Source organism: Pleurodeles waltl, chromosome 7 (genome assembly GCF_031143425.1).
Source record: "Pleurodeles waltl isolate 20211129_DDA chromosome 7, aPleWal1.hap1.20221129, whole genome shotgun sequence".
Taxonomy (NCBI): domain Eukaryota; kingdom Metazoa; phylum Chordata; class Amphibia; order Caudata; family Salamandridae; genus Pleurodeles; species Pleurodeles waltl.
Genome location: NC_090446.1, coordinates 85,979,398 through 85,998,857, shown reverse-complemented (window position 1 = coordinate 85,998,857; position 19,460 = coordinate 85,979,398). Strand labels below are relative to the sequence as shown.

The 19,460-nt window shown below is 44.8% G+C and overlaps 1 protein-coding gene across 4 annotated transcripts in view; it reads right to left on the bottom strand.

Annotated features, from left to right (window-relative positions):
• ZNF384 (zinc finger protein 384) overlaps positions 1-18,551 on the bottom strand; it is a 177,065-nt gene extending 158,514 nt beyond the window's left edge. Inside the window, exon 1 of one of the 4 annotated variants that reach the window (XM_069243084.1) lies at positions 17,303-18,551. The gene's annotated coding sequence lies outside the window, so the exon portion shown is untranslated. The remainder of the gene's footprint in view (positions 1-17,302) is intronic. The other 3 variants (XM_069243085.1, XM_069243086.1, XM_069243087.1) reach the window with 3 other exon arrangements.
• Positions 18,552-19,460: the final 909 nt, after the last annotated feature.

Sequence of the window (19,460 nt, the reverse complement as noted above, 5' to 3'; positions counted from 1 at the left end):
GGGGGTGAGTGACGTGTGAGTCACTGCTTGTTGGTAGTGGTTTTGGGGCTTTGAAATCTTCCTCTATTCCTAGGGAATTGCCCTCCTCTATACTGGCCCCGAAAGCCTCCCCTGTACTGTCCCTGGTAGGTGGACGGTGCGGACTGTGAGGTACTGGCTTGTGTGGCCTGACCCCGAAACCCTCCTCTAAAAGGTGTTTTGCGGAAGGTGGTATAAGATCCTCTGCTCTGCGGGGAGTAGAGTGCGCCCATGGCCTTGGCAGTGTCAGTGTCCTTTTTGAGCTTTTCTATGGCTGTGTCGACCTCCGGACCGAACAGCATTTTTTCGTTTACTGGCATGTTAAGTACTGCCTGCTGAATTTCCGGCTTGAATCCAGACGTTCTGAGCCATGCGTGCCTACGGATGGTAACCGACGTATTAATGGTCCTTGCGGCTGTGTCTGCTGCATCCATAGAGGAGCGTATTTGATTGTTGGAAATGTTTTGACCCTCTTCAACAACCTGTTTTGCTCTTTTTTGTAGATCTTTTTAGGAGATGTTCAATGAGATGCTGCATCTCATCCCAGTGGGCTCTGTCGTATCGCGCTAGCAGCGCTTGTGAGTTTGCGATGCGCCACTGGTTTGCTGCCTGGACAGCGACCCTCTTCCCGGCTGCATCAAACTTTCTGCTTTCTTTATCTGGGGGAGGTGCATCCCCAGAAGTGTGTGAATTTGCCCGTTTTCTGGCAGCCCCTACCACCACAGAATCTGGTGGCAGCTGAGAGGTGATGAATACAGGGTCCGTAGGAGGCGCCTTATACTTTTTGTCCACTCTAGGCGTTACTGCCCTGCTTTTGACTGGCTCTTTGAAGATCTCCTTTGCATGGCGAAGCATGCCTGGGAGCATAGGCAGGCTTTGGTAGGAGCTGTGGGTGGAGGAGAGGGTATTAAATAAAAAGTCATCCTCTACTTGTTCAGAGTGTAGTTCCACATTATGGAACTGAGCTGCTCTAGCCACCACTTGTGAATAGGCTGTGCTGTCCTCAGGTGGTGATGGCCTAGTTGGGTATGTGTCTGGGCTGTTATCAGACACTGGTGCATCGTACAAGTCCCACGCGTCTTGATCTTGGTCGTCGTGGCTCATGGCGGTGTGAGTTGGCGAATGTGACGGGGTGTAAGTTGGTGAAGCCGGAGTTACAGGTGGAGGCGAGGGAGGAGGTGTTACCGTCTTTGCTGTTTATTGCTGAGGAGCCTCTCGTGCTACAAACTGAAGTGTTCTCTTTCTTTTGACAGGTGGAAGGGTACTGATCTTCCCTGTCCCCTGCTGAATAAAGATACGCTTCTGCGTGTGATCCACTTCAGTGGATTGCAGTTCCTGTTCGAATCTGTGTCTTTTCATTTGTGAAGACATAGAAAGTTCTTCTGTATAGGAGCCTGAAATTGGGTCTGTTGGTGCTTTTTTAGGCTCCGAAAACCCTGTTGTTTGTTTTTTCGGCTCCGAGGTAACCTTCCTCTTCTTTTGTGCCGAAAAATCTTGGCCTCTATGATCTTCGGCGCCATTGTCTCGGCGTCGATCCGTGTCGACACCGAACTCTCGGTGTCGATGCTTCTCTTTAGCACTCTCTCGGTCCCGAAGAGGCTGCGTGCCGGTGTCTCGACCGGAGTCGGACGATCTCGACACTGAATGGGCCTTTTTCGGTGCCGATTGTTGGTCACCGTGAATTTGGGTTGAGCCATGGACGGTTGGCAGTGGCGTCCACTGGGCCTTTTTGCCTTTTTTAATTTCTGATCTCGACGTCTTACTCACTGTTTTTGGATGGTCGAGTTCGTCGGAGTCTGAATCCTGGATGGAAAAGGATTCCTCCTGTTCCTCTTCTGTCTCGAACTGTTGATGCTCTTTTGGCGTGGACGCCATCTGCAGTCTTCTCGCTCGACGGTCGCGCAGAGTTTTTCGGGACCGGAACGCCCGACAGGCCTCACAGGATTCTTCGCTGTGCTCGGGTGACAGGCACAGGTTACAGACCGAGTGTTGGTCCGTATAAGGATATTTGTTGTGGCATTCAGGGCAGAATCGAAACGGGGTCCGTTCCATCGGCGTTGTTCTCCACGCGGTCGGGCTGACTAGGCCCCGACGGTGTGCCGAAATCTACCCCGAAGGGCACCGAAGCGCTTCGATGTTCAATGCGTTGTCGTATGTGTTTATCTCGAACCGGATCGCAACGATACCGTCGAAAATCTTCCGTTTTCACCTATCTTTCCGTTCCGAAACTCGGAGCGACAGGAACACGTCCGAACCCGATGGCGGAAAGAAAACAATCGAAGATGGAGTCGACGCCCATGCGCAATGAGCACAGAAGGAGGAGCCACTCGGTCCAGTGACTCGAAAACACTTCTTCGAAGAAAAACAACTTGTAACACTCCGACCCAACACCAGATGGCGAGCTATGCAGACCATGTGTATCTACAGCGACAGATGCCATCGAACTTATATTATCTTGTTGTGGTGTGATAATTTGGAGAATGGGAGTGGGGGAGGGCTCTGCTTTTATTAGGCGTGCCAGTAATGTCCCTGCTTTGTCCCGTTCACTACGAGTTTGTTCTCTATTTAGCATAGTCTATTTTTCGTAGCCTTTCAATGAGTTCTGTATGTTCGGCCCTCGCTTCATGTAGTTGCTGAGCCTTAGAGGGTTGTAGTATCATTTCTTTTTCTAGTGAGAGCAGTCTGTTTTCTACTTGCATTAGCTCTTTTGCTAGTACTTTCCGCACTCCTAATGCTGCTCTCATCACTGCTCCTCTTATTACTACCTTAAATGCTTCCCATTCTAGCAATGGGGAGGATGCTGAACCAGTGTTATCAGCAAAGAAGTTTGTGATTGTTTGGGATATTTCGTCTCTTAAAATAACATCTTCTAATATTGATGGTTGTAGACGCTATGTGGGGATCGGTGTAGCCCATCGCCCCATTAATAATGTCAGCTCTAAAGGATTATGGTCTGATAATGTTTTCCCTAGATATGTGACCTGAGATATCTGTGTATGCAGTGATGTAGTACATACAACGCTGTCTAGTCTCATGTGTACTTTGAGTGGGTGTGAGTAGAAGGAGTACTCTCTCATACACACGTTTATAGCTCGCCAAAGGTCTGTTAGTGACCAGCCTTGTAGCCAATTACGCAATGTGTCTGCCTGTCTCTGTGCGTTAGTGCCTGGTAATGAGGGGGTGGTGCGGTCCATTGCGATATCTAGTACCGCATTAAAGTCTCCACCTATTATCTATGGGATGTGTGCCCACTGTAGTAGCACCTTCGACAGGCATTCCAAGAAGATGTCTTGGGCAGTATTCGGGGCATATATACTACCCATGATTATGGGCTTTCCATCTAGATTGCCTCTGATCAGTGTGTATCTGCCCTCATCATCTATTTTAGTCTCCAATACTTCAAAGGGTACTCCAGCCCGTATCCATACCGCTGCTCCCCGTGCAAATGCAGAGTATGATGTATGTAGGAGTTGTCCCCGCCATTTCTTGCAGAGTTTTGTTGCCTCGTGGGTAGTGAGGTGAGTTTCCTGCAAGTAGGCTGTGTGTGTTTTCCGGCGATTCAATTGAGCCAGTATTCTATGTCATTTTTGGATAGACCCCATTCCCCGCACATTCCAGGTGACAATATTATATTCACGTAACGAAGTCATACTGAGGTATTAATATGATCATCGTTTTTGCAGCCAATTTTAGCATTTGCCCCTCTTGATGTAGTATGTATGATGTGTGTAGTGATGTCGACCCTATAGACCAGATAATAATGCTTCTTATTGAACTTAATACTAGGCGAAGCCTAAACGGACTTTGCCAAACTGTTGTGCAATACAAAACCATTAAAGTTGCAACCAACGGAGAACCATATAAAGAGCCTACGCACTGGGGTTATATCAGATGTGCAGTCAATAGTTCACGCCCGTGGCCAACAGGTCCCTTTATATATAGCAAGGATTGCGGTGCTCAACCGCCTGGGCCCGCCATATAGGAGGGGAGAGATGGTCTCCACAGAGGATGGGTGCATAGTCTATGCTGAGTTTGTGGGTTTTCCTGTTAGAGGCCTCGGACTGTGGGGTGACAGCGGGGAACAACGCCAAGCTTCCCTCAGAGTCAGATGCCGCGGTGCTATCTATGTACGAGAGAGCCCTGTGTGGGGAGGAGTTTATTCCCTGTAAAGAATCCGCTGATTGTAATGTATCAGTCCAGCCTTCCAGAACCTGCAACAGCGTTCGGTTTTACATGCTGATTGCGCCCTACTTCGTTTGTCTTTGCAAGGCTAATGGGGCTGTCTCGGGGGAAGGGCGCCACTATGTTCTTCAGATAGATTCCGAGTGAAGAAAGGCTGCATCCAGCCAGCCACATGCCGAATCCGGTGTTTCAAAAAAGTGCGTTTTCTGATTGAATGTAACTCGCAGCCGGGCCCGGGAATAATAGTGCATATGTTATCCCTTCTACTTGTAGTCTCTTTTTCACAGATTGGAAGGAGGCTCTGCGTTTCTGGACCATTAACGTGTAGTCAGGATACATGGAGATTCGGGCATTGTCCACTGTAATGGAATCCAAGTCTCTCGCTGCCTGTAGTATAATGTCACGAACTCTGTAATTTAGTATCATCCGGGCTATCAATGGGCGTGCTGGTGCCCCTGGTGGAGGTCTCTTCCCTGGTATGCGGTGTGCTCTTTCCCACTGCAAAGTGCGCTGACAATCGGTCCTTTGTTATTTTTTTCAGCCAGTCTTCTACATATTGCGTAGGGGTTTCTACCCTCCTTTCCCTCCAGTAGACCAATTATGCAAACATTATTGTGTCGAGATCGTCCTTCTGCATCTTCCACTCGTTCCTGCAGAGAATACTTGCTGCTGTAGGTGCACAATGGCGTTTGTTTTCTTTGTGGGTTGGGAGGATTACGGCGACGTTTGATTCAGTTTGCTTCATTCTGTCCGATAATTTCTTCTGGTCGTCCTTCAGGATACTCAACTTGATTGTAATGGAGCCCAGTTTTTTCTCTATCGCTTGCCGTGAGTCTTTGATTTCTTGAAGGATAACGTCTAACTTGTCCCTTTGACTTCCGGATGGCGTTGTCCGCATTGGATCTTCAGGGTTAGCATCTCCATGCCTTCAGGGTGTTTGCCTTTTGTGCAGCCCATTATTGTGTGTCTTTATGGTGAGTTTATTCCAGTGAGTCAGTAATTTAGAACACTCAGAGGCCCACAGGTGAATTTGTGCAGGTTGCAATTTCTTCTCATTCAGCTGGAGTTAAATACGGAGTCTTTGCACAGGGGGGTGTTCAGGGCACAGGGTAGGCACCGACCGATAATCCCGCTCTGCCCAAGTCAAGATCCAGGGCCTTAAACTCTCAAGCACTGCAGTTGTAGCTATGCGCTCAATGCCTTCCTCACTCTCAGGTCCAAACGACACTCAAGTATTCCATGGGTATCTCAGCTCTGCTGCCACACCGCTCAGCATATGCCAGTCCCCGCCCTTGACGAGATCTCCCCCAAGGGGGCCGGTGGGATCTACATGCGCAGCTCCAGTTCACTCATGCAGGGCAAGTCACCGCAATCCTCCGGTACCTTCCTCGCCCATCAGGGCACGCCGCTGTGTCTTCACAGCATCTCCTCAGCCCCGGGCCTATTGCGAGCGCAGCCAGCTTCAGGATCGTCTCTCCCCCCCACCGCCACATCACTTGTGCTCTCTGCGGTTCTTCCACAGAGGAAAAAAATGGGAAGGGCCCTAGGCCCGGTCAGGGCGTGTCGCCCCGCCCAGGTTCTCACTCTCGCCGTCGGCTCCAGCCACACCCCCCAATCACCGCAGCGCGACTCAGTCTGGCCGGCGTATCGATTTTTCCAGCCACTGCATCGCAGGACCGAGCTTTCGGCGGGGTCTAGCGCACAAACAGCTTTCCAGAGGTGTTCTGATATCTCCTCCGTGCAGCAGGTGGTCCGTTGTTCTTCAGCAGCCCAGATTTTACACAGATTTTATTGTTTTGGCGGGCCCGAGACAGAAGCTCCGCGATTAGATGACCACCATCTTAGGCGGTTAGCCACGCCCCCTTCGTTTTTCATGTGGTTATGCTCTCTAAGGGGTGACTGTATGGTTACATGGCCATGTTTCTTACAAATGCTATTTTTATTGTGGTGTCCTTTAGGGGCTGTTCTGAGCATTGCAGTCAACATTCTATAATATTTGCGACACAAAAACTCACCCCATAATGCTTTGCAGGACATTACTTTTACAAAACATTTTTGCTCATAACTCAGCCTATGGTGATCTAGGACAATGGGACTGACTACCTTCAAAACGCACTGTCTACTTAATCTCTGGGTCTCCACACTAGGTTAGTGGGAACCCAAAAATAAAAAACCCTCCCACAATTCAGTTTCCTAAGCTTTCAAATGGCTAGAACTTTTTTTTTTCCCAGCTGGGATAAGTTTTGTTTTAAAGGCCTTGTTTGTAATATCATTGTAGTAAGCCTGCTAGCCTTAAAAACGCCTCCCTCTAGGGCAGGGGTCTCCAAACTTTTTAATGCCGCGCCCCCCCAGTTGAAAAATAAAAATCATTGGGCCCCCCCTCAGATTTATTCACAATTATTTTATAAACATGGCAATGTTTAAATATGCCTAAACCTATTTAAACATTGCAGTTAAGTACTGTTACCTTTTTAAAACTACAATAACATGCTTCTGCTTAAAACAAAGGCCTGTTATCCGTATAATATTTATTTTGGCCAGAGTCTGGGGCCCCGCCTGCGATCACCTGAGGCCCCCCTAGGGGGGCCCGCCCCCAGTTTGAAGACCTCTGCTCTAGGGGCTAAGTATATGGTGACACTGCATTACATTGGTCTGTTTTTTTTTCAATGGGGTTATCCCCTCTAGGGGCTAACAATAGGGTTACATGGCCATGTTTATTACAAATGGTATTTTTGTTATCGTGCCCTCTATGGGCTGTTTGGAGCATTACAGTCTAATGCCAAAAGTTTATTTCTGATAAAGGTTTATATGATAATTGTATATGTTTTCGTAATCTCCCCTTATTAATATTATTAGGACTATAATTCAGGCCAACATCCTTATTATACTATGTTTGAACACTCTTGATACATTTGGTTGACCCTTCTAGTTTATTTCTCCTCTGTGGCTGTCTTGTGTCTTTTTTGGGGGGGGGGGGGGGGGGGGGGGGTGGTTGTGTTAGCTAGCCAGCAACTCGGATGGTGGGGTGGTGAAAATGGTATTCTACTGGAATTAGCATGGCAGATTTAAATTAGGATACTAAATGGCAACATTTTCATTTCATTTTTTGGTGCAGCTAGAGGGAGAGAGTAAATGGAATGTCGTTAGTTATATGTAGGGCCACTGGAATTATTTGGCAGAAAAAGACAATTTTGAGGCAGTGTTGACCAATTTATGTGACAAAAAAAAGTTCCGTTATGAATTTACAATGCCAATAGCTCCAACCCCACCAAATGCGAGACCTATTGCATTGCAAATGCTTGTTAAATTATTTATGCACCCTCTCACCCACCTGCTCTTTAAGACTTGGTCAAAGTTCTACATGTATGCTGATGACACCCAACCGAATTTTGTGTTGAACCTGTTCCAAAACATGTCAACACTAGGATGAGAGTCGGTTTCTTTTCTTTTTATTCAATGTGGACTACAGAGAAAATACAAAACTATCTTTAGTCTTTGGTCAGACACAGGACCTACTTACCTTCAGGAGACACCCCAAGACCAGGCTGTTCGATAGTAGCAGAAAGGGGCAGTATATTTTTCCACACCTCACCCTCTTGGATATATGAGTCCCATCTTTCTGGTAGACAAAAAGGGTGTGGTTCATGGTTGGTCTTAATGCTCAAGGATTTAAAATCGGTGGATCTTGTACAGCCATTTCAAGATAGAAGGGATTCACATGTTGAGCAACTGGATGGTCCGGCTGGACCTCAAGGACACTTATCTATCCATCCCCATTTTCCCTCCTCACAGGAGGTTTTTACAATTCCGATGGAGGGAGCATTGTCTAGAGTTCAAGGCTCCCCCTTTCGGTCTGTCGTCAGCCCCATGGTGCTTCGCCAAATTCATAAGACCAGTGGTGGAGTCCCTCTGGTCCCGAGGTGTTTGGTTGATAATTTACCTGGAAGACCTTCTGTTGATGGCACGGGACTCTCAGGAGTAATTTATCATGGATTATTCAGCTTCTGCAGGAGCTGGGATTCACCATCAATGTGCAAACGTCAACTGATTCCTTCACAATTGAGAGAATTCCTGGGCTTTCAGATAGATTCCATCGAAGCCCTGTTGATTCTTCCATCCCAGAAGACTCTCAATATCAGGAGGGAATTGAGGTCTGCCTTAGGCAGCCAGACTGTATCCTTTAGGTTGAGTGACAGGTTAGTGGGCCTTATGCCATCGTCAATACAAGCCATCTTCCCAGCTCCTCTTGATTATCGTGCCCTTTACAGGTTGAAAATTCAACACTAATGGAAAGACCTAACTTAGTCGGCGTAGATCCCTCTCTCAGACGAGGTCAAGACTGAAATTCTTTGGTGGCTGGAACACTGGAAGCCTGGAACCGCAGGGCCATCTTCGGGTCTTCCCCAGAGATAGTGATCGAATCGGATGCCAGCAGATGAGGTTGAGTAGCCAGACACATGGTCGTTGGTCAGAAGAGGAACTGGGTCCCACATAAACTGCTTGAAACTTCTGGGGGGGCTCTTCTATAAAGATTCTCCCCTCAGAAGACAGATTGTTGCAATATGTTGAGAATGGACAACATATTGGCAATTCGTTAAGTAAACAAGCTGGGGGTACAAAATCCAAATTTTTGGCAGAGATAGCCAGGGAATTCTGGCACTTTTGTCTTAGTCCATGCCTTCTCATTACGTGGAATATCTTCCGGGATCCCAGAATTAAGTTAATTTTCTGCTGGACATGTGCTAGTTGATGGTAAACCAGCTGGAGAACATCCCTTGCTCTGCAAAGGGATGAAAACAATTTGCATGTCTGTTTCTTCTTGTCCCAGGTACTCTTCCCTATGGGGTGTGAATATAATTTTATAAATGAGATTTTTGGAAAAATGGCCGGCTAACAGTTATCTTTCTCAAAAACAAATCTGGGCAAAGTTAACTATGTTATTATGTCTCATCTCCTGTAAACGAGTGTCAGGTGCTCAAGCTTTTGATTTAGCACGGAGTGTCTATTCTCCGACTGGTGTAACGTTTAATATCACTAGGAGAACTAAATCAAATTGCAGGTTAGTAACTTATCATGTTTCCAGAGAACCCACAATTGTGTATTGTGCAATGTTTGAAGGCATATATGAGTGTTACTGAAGAACGACGACAAGATTTAAAGGGTCAACTGTTAATTGCCCTACAGAAACCTTTCAGACCCGTGACAGACGCTACTTTGGCCAGATGGATGAGATGGTTGGCGGATGAAGCTGGCCTTGATACCTCAGTTTCTGGGGCTAATTCGGCCAGAGGAGCCATGGTGCCCCAATACTTTAGGCTCTCATTTAAAGCACATTATGAAGGCAGCGGATTGGTCTTATGAATCTACTTTTTGTAAAGTCTATTATGAACCTATTGTTGATGTAGCAGCTTTAAACAAGCATAATCGGAGCCTCAGGTCCAGAAATAGAATTACTTTTTTTCTAGCTTGTGCGTCAAAATTATCAATATTATTATTATATATGTGCTAAATTTGCATTTACTGTATGTATTATATGCTATTGTAGAAATTTATTTTGGGGGTTTCCCGCCCTGACTCATGGATAATTGCATTTCAGTGTTGTATTTGAACGTTATCTTTCTCCTATGGGAGTATTATGATAATTTTTGTCATTTTCAGGGAGCAATCAGAAGACTACTTAAGTGGAAGTTGTTGATCATTTGGTTATGCTGTGGGAGAATGGATCCCGTGGTTCGTGATGTGCTCCCTCCCTAGATGCTGGAGCTCCAATCTGTGCAGGCTCCTCTTGAGCTGATGAATTCGTTGGGACAGCGAGATATAGAAGTTGTTGGTCTTTTTGGACCAATTCAAACTATAAGGAGTTTAGTTTGTACACGAGTTATAGTACTTATGAGACTTTACAAAGAAAGAGGACGCTATATTCGAGTTGATGCTATGTACACAAAGGCACTGTATGATGATTGGACCATGTGATGCACATCTTGTGCTCACAGGTAATTAAGTTTTTGTTTTACAATGTTGTGATTTGCAGAAAAAGAAAGCATAATCCTCGCCTCAGTGTTCATAATAGAATTGAAAATTCTTGACGCGCAAGCTAGAAAAAAAATGCATCCTGCCGACCAAGGTTAACACCCAGCTTCTGGTATTGCCGCTTGGCTGAATGAGAGTTAAGTGCAGGACCTAAGAAGACAGATTGAGAATGCACTTCAGATCGGACACTTTGCTGCTTTCCCTAAAAACCATGAAATTACTCGTTCACAATCTTCAGCTGTTGCTTTAGTTTCAAAAAATGTTTTAATCCTTGACAACAACAACTGCCAGCTCTCCTGTTGCACAGTGCTGGCTCCGACACACCAAACATAGTATCTGAATGTTTTTGCTTTGCTTACTGACTCTGAAGGTGTCAGATATAGCCTCATTACATGCATCAACATTCTGGAGAATCAATAGATGCATTTGGCACACAACTAACCCCCAGGTATTTTACTTTAATAAGTGCAATGACAAGGAAGCCCTAAAACTGCAAATCACTGCAGTTTGCAAGTCATCAACGAAGTGAGGACATTGCTGCAAAATCCCAGGAACAGGACGACATTCAGGTTATGGCACATGTGGGACGCTCTGCAGACATTCAGATGTAAGCCATCAGACATACAGATTCATCACATCTTGAAATCGATCACATGAAAGGCACTCACTTCATCGCAGACTTTTAGGAGAAAGTTCAACCACTTAGGTTGACCCTTGTACCCTAAAGAGCATACACAAGTGACTGAGTGTTTTCTACTTGTACAGTTCTTGAGAAACGTTGGAGTATGCGCTATTCTATTCTTAACAAGAACTGGCAAAGGGTTTTGCTTATGGAAGAGCTACTGGTTTGCCAATGTCTTTTAGCCATTTAGTATGGCAGCACTGCTGATGTGCAGCATGGGTAAAAGTATATTTAAAGGGAAAAAAAAAAGAGCAATAAAGTAAAATGCTGGAGGAGAGAGGGATGGATGGACAGTGAGCAGCACAGGAGGAGACAGCCTACAAATATGTGTACACTTACTGAGTGCTTGCACATAAAAAAAAAGTTGACCTACCATAAAAGCATGAAGGACACTCTTGGAAAGGAAGCAGTATTTGGGCCATGCTTCATAGAAGGTAAAAAAAAAAAAAAAAAAAGAAACCTCACCAAGGACGTTAAGCAGACATGCCCCAACCAAATAAAAGCAAGGAAATGAGCGCGACTGTTAAGCCAACCAACTGTAAGCAATGGGAGGGCTCTGATCCCCCTGTAAGGGATCAGAATGTCTCAACTGCGATAGCGTGTGAGCTATCTCAGACAAATGAAGCACTCAACTGAGAGCTCAAATATTATTCTAATGTCACTTCCTCTGGGACCAGTATCTTGAGAATGCCTATCTGCCCATTCTCCTAAAGTACTGAACAACTGGAAAAATTATGGTAAATCATCAGGGGTGTGGAATTCCTTTAGCCCGACGCCCGGGACGTATTATTTGGGGTCAAGGACAACAAGTTTTCATGTTTATTGTGCCCTTGGGCCAAGTCCCCTCCAGCACAGACCCTTTGGTTGCAACTTTACAGGGAAGAGAACTGTCTGAAGTTGAGGCAATATTTGTGTCCATGTGGTAATGTTTTACGTGCGTGTATTTATGGTTCATCAATGCAAAACCTTTACTTTTAGGGTGGGCTCTCTAAATAAATGTTGTACGCTCTGACTGCACTACTGCCAGTGGTTCAACTAAAAAAAAAAAGGTGTACACATGTTTGAAAGGTTAAACAATATGAGGCTACATGTAATGCACCCAGAATGCCTTTTCATTAGATGCAAATGTTTGCAGAAGCTTGTAAGCAAAATTGATGATTCTTTGCTTTCAAAAATGAAGAACGTGTTGATGGGCGCTAGTATTCCCAAAAAATATTCATAATGGAAAATCAATGTAACCAGATTATGGAAACAAGAACATAAACAAGCATCGGCAAAGTCAACAATCCGCTACTGGTAGTCAGTCCTTTGGTTTTGTCAATGAGTATCTTGTTTTGACATGCCGTTTGTAAAAACGTATTGTTGTGGGAGCTGCAAGGCCCTCACCCTTGTAACAAACATTGGCATGAAGCAAAAAAAAAATCCAAAAGCACACACTGGCACTGTAGTTCCAGGCCCTAAACAAAACTACTTTGTGTGCCAATATGCTTCTTGTTTAAGAGCGGAATGCTATCACTCACATTAAAGCCAGCCAATAGATGGATCAAGAGAGAAATAAAATTTTAATAAAAACAAAAAGCCTAGGTTAATGCCCAACCTAATTAGGGGCCCAAATCTGTATTTTAGCATAAGCAAATATGCATGTGTGGATTTGATCACGCGAAAATCTATTGAGCGTTTACTAGTTTACTTTCTCTCCAACCACTTTTTCCCCAATCCTGGAAGAACTAATTCTGGCCTTGTCAGGAGTAAATCTTGTTCAGTATGGGAAAAGATTTAAGAAGAGCTGGCTAAAAATCCTTAAAACAAGCAAGTTAGTAGGTTTGCACTCAAAGCATTCCAACACTGGAAGTACTGCCTACTGCTTCCTCCAGCACCAGTATGTGGTCCTGCAGAAAGATGGCAAATTAAGGAAATTGCTAGTATTCAAACCCTGCTAAAGAATTAGCCCTGGCATCGGAGAAGATATTATCAGAGCTCTTGTATCACAAGACTGTTGCCATAAATTGTCAACGCACTACATGGCACCAAAGGGACAGGTAGATTTTTTTTTTTTTTTAACAAGACAAGTAGATTTATGAAGTACCCTGCCCTATGGACAAGTAGATATTTTATTAAATGCCACACCCCTGTATGTCTGGCTTTACTGAAGAGAAAATTTGGTTGATTATAACTTCTAATTACACTTAATCTCATAATTTTGTAATACATGTTTCTGCTGTATTCTTCATATATTTTAGTACTAGTACATCTTGGTTTCAACAAAGTGTCAAACTATGATATCTTAGATTATTGTATACTTGATTTTGTTTCTAATGGAACTTTAGCCTAATAAAGTGTTGTTACACATTCAGACTTCTCTCCACTACATAGCACTGCAAATAAATACAATTGGGCAGATTGTTCTGGATTGGAGTAGATAGGAGTGTGGCATGTTTTGGATTGAGTGGGGCAGATTGGAGTGGGCGGTATGGAGTGTTGCAGACTGTTTTGGACAGGAGTGGAGAAGATTGTTTTGGACAGGAGTAAATTGCTTTGGGTGGGAGGGGGGCAAACTTGAGCTGGGCAGATTAGATTGGGGTGGGTTGTTGTCATATTTTGAGATCAGCACCCATGAGCAAAAACAAAAAGAAAACATGAATGCAAAGTGAGAAAAAGACGACTTGTCAAAATAAAAAAAAAGTTAGCTATAAAAAAAAAAAACTTTGCACTTTTGTTTGTCCTGCTGGGCACTTTTATGACACTCACTCATGTTTGCAGGGCACTAGCACTTCGAAAGAACAAAATAGTACCTCAAACATGTCTGGAGCATTGGCACTGATTAAGTTGAATCAGGAAGTGCTTGGCCCATGCTCCACACAGAGGAACAGAAATGATGCCAGGCCATGCCACCAACATACAAGATGAGGGAGCCAAAATCTTCTGGACCAATACTTTCCAAATATGCTTCTGTTTACACAAGATGACAATGAAAGTCCATAAATATGAAGTGCTGACTAGACATGAAACACTTATTAATTTACCTGCCAATTATTATTTTTTTTTTTTTTTTATGAACCACAGTTTTGAAGGCCACTCAGCAATTAGGATACATTTACCACAACACACTGAGGAATCTGAAGCTGATGCATTAGAAACAATATAACACGAAGAAAGTCAGCAGTATACCAACAAAACATAATGGAGATGGAAAGAATAAAACATTAAGTGTGTTTAACTTGTAGTTACTGTGAGGAAAAAGATCAACCAACCCTCTTGCAATATAAGTTTACCACTTGACAGAGCAATAGACAATATGGAGTGGGCAAGGAGATTAAGATGGTCCATTCATGCAGTGATGCATTTAAAACTATTGGTACCCTTCTGGTATTGACATCAACAATGGGAAGAGATGAAGGGGGTGCTTTATTATAAACATAAATAGAGCCATATACATTTTATGAAAAGAAAATGAATATTCAATTCCTGCTTGACGTCATCATTTAACAGTGCAGATACAGCTAACTGTTCCTGCAGAATCCGTGAAGCAGTTTCTGCCTCTCGGACTCCACGTATGTTGGTGTAGGTTATGAAGATTCAGGCCCTCTCCTGTTGCAGAGACAGGTCCTCCCAAAGAGGTAGTTTATTTGAAGGCCACATGCTAAGGCTCACAGAGCGGGCACCATACAAGCCTGTCCTAACAGGGAGTTATCAGAATAATCAAATCACAGGATTTCCTCATCATCTTCAGAACGCGATGCAGGAGTGGTAGGGATGGGGAGGCACATAAGAGACTTGTGTCACACTGCAGATGGAATGCATTTCATAGGGAGTCTTCTTGTGGAAACAACAGTGTAAAGTAATCATGGCACTGCACTCTCAGCAGTGGGGAAAAAAATAAACCAACCAAAGCAAACCAGACTGGGTGAAAAGGCTTTAGGACAATTCCAGGTGAAGTTGTCATTCGAGGTCTGCTAGCTGGCTACCAAATAGCTGTTCTGTAGTTACAGCCATTTCCAAAGGGGCATCCACTCTTGACACAGAGCCTGTGTTGCCATACGTTCATGCTAGTTGCAATACCACACAATAGATGTGGTGTTAGGAAAGACATGATTCAGCCTCCTCTTCCAAAATAGTGAGAAGCCCCTTAGGGCCAGCTGAATAGGAGCACCTTTAGGATGTTGACATGATGCTTCTAGACCTCTGGAACTTAAAGCCCCCATCTCTTCTTTCATGTGGCTGTTCGAATCCAAAGACCATGTGACCCCGCTGGAAATTCTCGGCAGGGTAGGTAGGGAGAGCAGCCTGGTGCAGAGAAGATTGGTGTTCACCTGATACCACTAGACGACAAAAGCGGTACCCATCAAAATTCAGGTGTTTTCTGAAAGACACCCCCAGTGCCGAGTCGACTGGAAGTGGAGGTTCCACTGCAAGGCTCACTTGTGCCAGCAGACACATGGAAGCAGGAGACACAAGGCCAACAGCCCTAGAAGCCAATGATTACACCTGAAAGATTGGGTATAATTATGACTGGGAACACCAGGTAGAGCGCAGAATTACTACAAAGGTTGAAAAGTCTTGAACACCACCCTGTCCAGGATAGCCCCTATAGTGGGTGTAACAACCCCCACCTTTTGCTTCCTCTTGGATTGTCTATATGGCCCCTGACTAAAAGCAATTTAATTTCATGCAGAAGAATGGCTGTATCACCTTTTCAAATCTGAGGGAAATCCGGCATGGTTTCTGGTGTGGGCTTAGGGAGTGTGTAAAAGGTATGAGGATTTAACCGTCCTGAACAACCTGCATCACCTGGTTATCTAATGTAACAGAATACCAGCCTGACAGAGGAAAAACAATTATTCTCCCTAGTGGTTGGGTATGAACATGGGAGGAGAAATAAGAGGCTGGGAAGATTAAGATTGCTGTCCTTGGTGGTTTGCACAACGCCTGCCACCGGCACGTCTTCTTGAACAGACAAAAGGGGTGTGCTGGGGGCCGCACGGATTATGATGGCTGGGTCGCTAGCTAGTATCCTCTGAACTACTAGTGAAATTGAAAGGCATTAGAGGTTAGACTCAAGGAATGAGCAATAGCCCTGCTGTCCTTGAAACATTCCAATGCAGAATCAGGTTTTTGACTGAAAATTGTGGATGCAGTGAAAGGCATGTCTGTCAGATGCCTGCACACCACCAAAGAATCCTGTGGTACGCATCCATGCATGGTGCTGCCGGATCACTACTAATTAATGTGCAGGGATACTACATCCATACCTTTATCATACTCTTGTTCCTATCACCCCTTTCAATGTATTTTCATTAAATTAATTACAACCTTCATTATGTTTTAATTTATTAATTTTACTAATCGTTGATCCTCATTACTAAAACTTTTTAACATTATGTCTGACTTTAGTTATAGTTTTTCCCTTCAGAAACCCGGACTTAAGCGTGTTTTTCTCTAATGCTTTTTTTCCATTAGTTTTCTCTAGCTCACAATTTTACAGTTCGGTTGTAAATTGAACTCATGAAAACATTCACCTACTCAGGCTCCTCTTATGATCCAATGCTTGTCACAGAGCCAATGCCAGAGAACCTAGTAATGAGGCTGTAACATCTATACGAGTAATATACATATTGTCTGGTGTAAACAGAAAGGTGTATTAATCAGAGCCTTGCAATAATTCAAACCAAGATATAAAATGAATTCTTCCACAAGCAGTGACTACTTTCCAGAACATTGGTATAATTTGTCAACTCACTGCAATACACCAAATAGAACACGTGGATTTTTACCATGACAAGTAGGTTTCAGTAGCATCTCATCCCATGCAAATAAAATCTTATAATGACATGGACCTGGAAGCCAAACAGTAGACAAGTACAACAAGACCAGTTTATCTTACTTCTCACTTTGACATTTGTGGAGTAAAGCACATTTAATGTAGTTGCTCCTGTGGTAATAGGATTATCAGTCTTTTTTTTTTTTTTTTAATCAAATTCAATATGCGCTATCCAAGTACCTGAACCAACACATAGCTCATTCGGTGCTCAGTCAGACACATTAAATCAGCTGGAGAATATTGGTTACATTTGACAGAAAACTGTATTTTTCGGTTTCTCTGAAGACGTTCCTAGTAGGTTTCGCACTTCAGATCTTACAAGTCCCTGACTAAAAGAGCAGAGCTAGACAAGATTTTAAATCACACCAATCTTACCAAGTCAGCATTTAATCTGTAGATCTCGCGCCCTTATGTTTCATACACCGTACAACTGCAAGGTTTAGAGAGCAGAGGTATCTCCTGACATAACAGGCAAAGGCCTAATAAAAAATTGCTACTATTCAGGTGACACACCTGTGACATACAATTTGCGTATCTCCATGCCATGTCTTCATCACAAACTTTATACTCACTTATCTTCAGGTCAGCTCCTCGTAGAGCAGGAGCAATTGCTCTCTGACAGGTCTCAGTCTTCAGGCCGCAAACACCATGATGATCCAAAACCCGATCTGAATTACAAGATCTATGCGGACTTGAAGAGGAAGTCGGATAGATAGGAGACCGCTCCTTGCTAGAAAAACTTTTTACAATGCGAAAATTATTAATGTGGCTGCGACGGGCTTAGAGTTAAAGGTGGAGAACTATCCATCGTTCATCATTCAGCGCTGCCTTCCTTCCCAAGGATCCAGTTATTCCACTCTCCCACACAACTTATGACCCACCGTCCCCCTACACGTAGGGTCGTCACCCGTTTAAACGTTAACTGTCCCTCAATGACCACTTTCGCAATAGCCCCTAAGAAATTAATGCAACATACTCTCCAGTGCTAGCTTGTTGGACAGTAACACTATATATATCTAGTGAGTACCTTCACTTCCCAAGATACAGGTTGAAAAGCAGATCATATATTCTCTCTGACTGCGCGATATGATGCGAGATTATGCTATTCACTCCAAAATGCGGAATTCCAGTTACATTTGCAGTCTTTGATTGGAAGGAAAAGAAAGATCTGACCTCAGCAGTCATACAAGGAGATAGCATTCATTAACCTCACTAAAGGGAAGGGGGCTTTCGTGTATGATGTCCCCGCCCTCTAGTGCCACTTCCTCAGCGACTGCTTCGACGGCTTGTCCCAGCGCCTCAGGATGCTTTGGCCTAACTTTTTTCCTCAACAAAGTCAATCTGTGGCCTGTTGATATCCAAAGATTGTCTCTCCTTACCCAGCCCCGGGCCACCGCTTCTCAGCCGCAGAAGCACTCACTATGGCCTCCACCTATCCGCTTAGACTTACCCTCTCGAAAAGTATTTTCCCTGCAAGGACTTTTTCCGTCACCTCTCTCTCACCGCATCTCTATATCTCTCTGAAGATGTCTCTTTCTGAATTCCCTGTGGCCCCGGTCTCCTCTTTACCCCGCTCTCTCTACCTGAACCGCTGATTCCTTCCCCACTGCGTCTCTCCACCTCTAGCGCACACTCCTTTCAAAACTGCCCCTTCCTGTGTTTCTTCCTCTGAGGCGGTCTGTTCTACTCCCTCCCTGTTTCCCCGGTGCGCTCCCTGTCTCCCCAGCAGCGACCAGGCGCAGCTTCCGCTTCCGGTCTGGTCACACAGGCGCGCCGCGACTAACTTCCACCTCCCCTCCTGTCTACGGTCCCCCGCCCCTCTTCGTCTTGCGCCTGCGCAGCAGCCGCTCCAGGACACTAGCAGGGGAGAGGCGAAAGAGCTGCGCGTGAGCAATGAGGCTGGGCCATCGAGCTAGCGCGCGAGCTGGCAAGGGGCGTGGCCAGCTTCCTTGTGCGAGCTGGCAAGGAGACTGGACCAATAGGGACGCAGGGTGGGACAAGGGGCGGAGTCACCGAGGCAGTTTAGCGCGCGAGCTGCAGAAGGGAGACAGACGAGTGAGGTAGATTGGTAGCGTGTCATATGTTTGTTAACTTCTTCCGTAGTAAGGGCCTTTGTGTGAAAGCCTTTAGGTGTACGAGGAAGGTAGCCTTTGGGGCTGCTACATCCGTGTACGGGCCACTTGGCCGGAACACGCAATCTTTAGACCTCTTTTATCGAGTCTTCAACATAACTGCGGGGTTGTGACGAAAGAGGACGACAAAAGCGACAGTAAACACCATTTTTGTTTATAAATGTTACACTTTCTACGTTTAACCCCTTCGCTGTCAGGCCTTTCCCCCCTCCTGTGCCGAGCCTTTTTTTGGCTCTTCGGGGCAGTTCGCGCTTAGGCCCTCCTAACTTTTTGTTCACATAAGCTACCCACGCTAAATTTGCGTCCCTTTTTTCCAACATGCTAGGGGTTCTAGAGGTACCCAGACTTTGTGGGTTCCCCTGAAGGAGACCAAGAAATTAGCCAAAATACAGAGAAAATGTTTTTTTTTTTTTAAAAAATGGGAAAAAAGCGCTGCAGAAGGCAGCTCGTGGTTTTTTCCCAGAAAATGGCATTAACAAAGGGTTTGCGGTGGCAAGATCACCAGCTTTCAGGAACAGATAGACTTGAATTGGAAAAGCCAATTTTTCAATACAATTTTGACATTTTCCTGGGACATACCCCATTTTTACTATTTTTT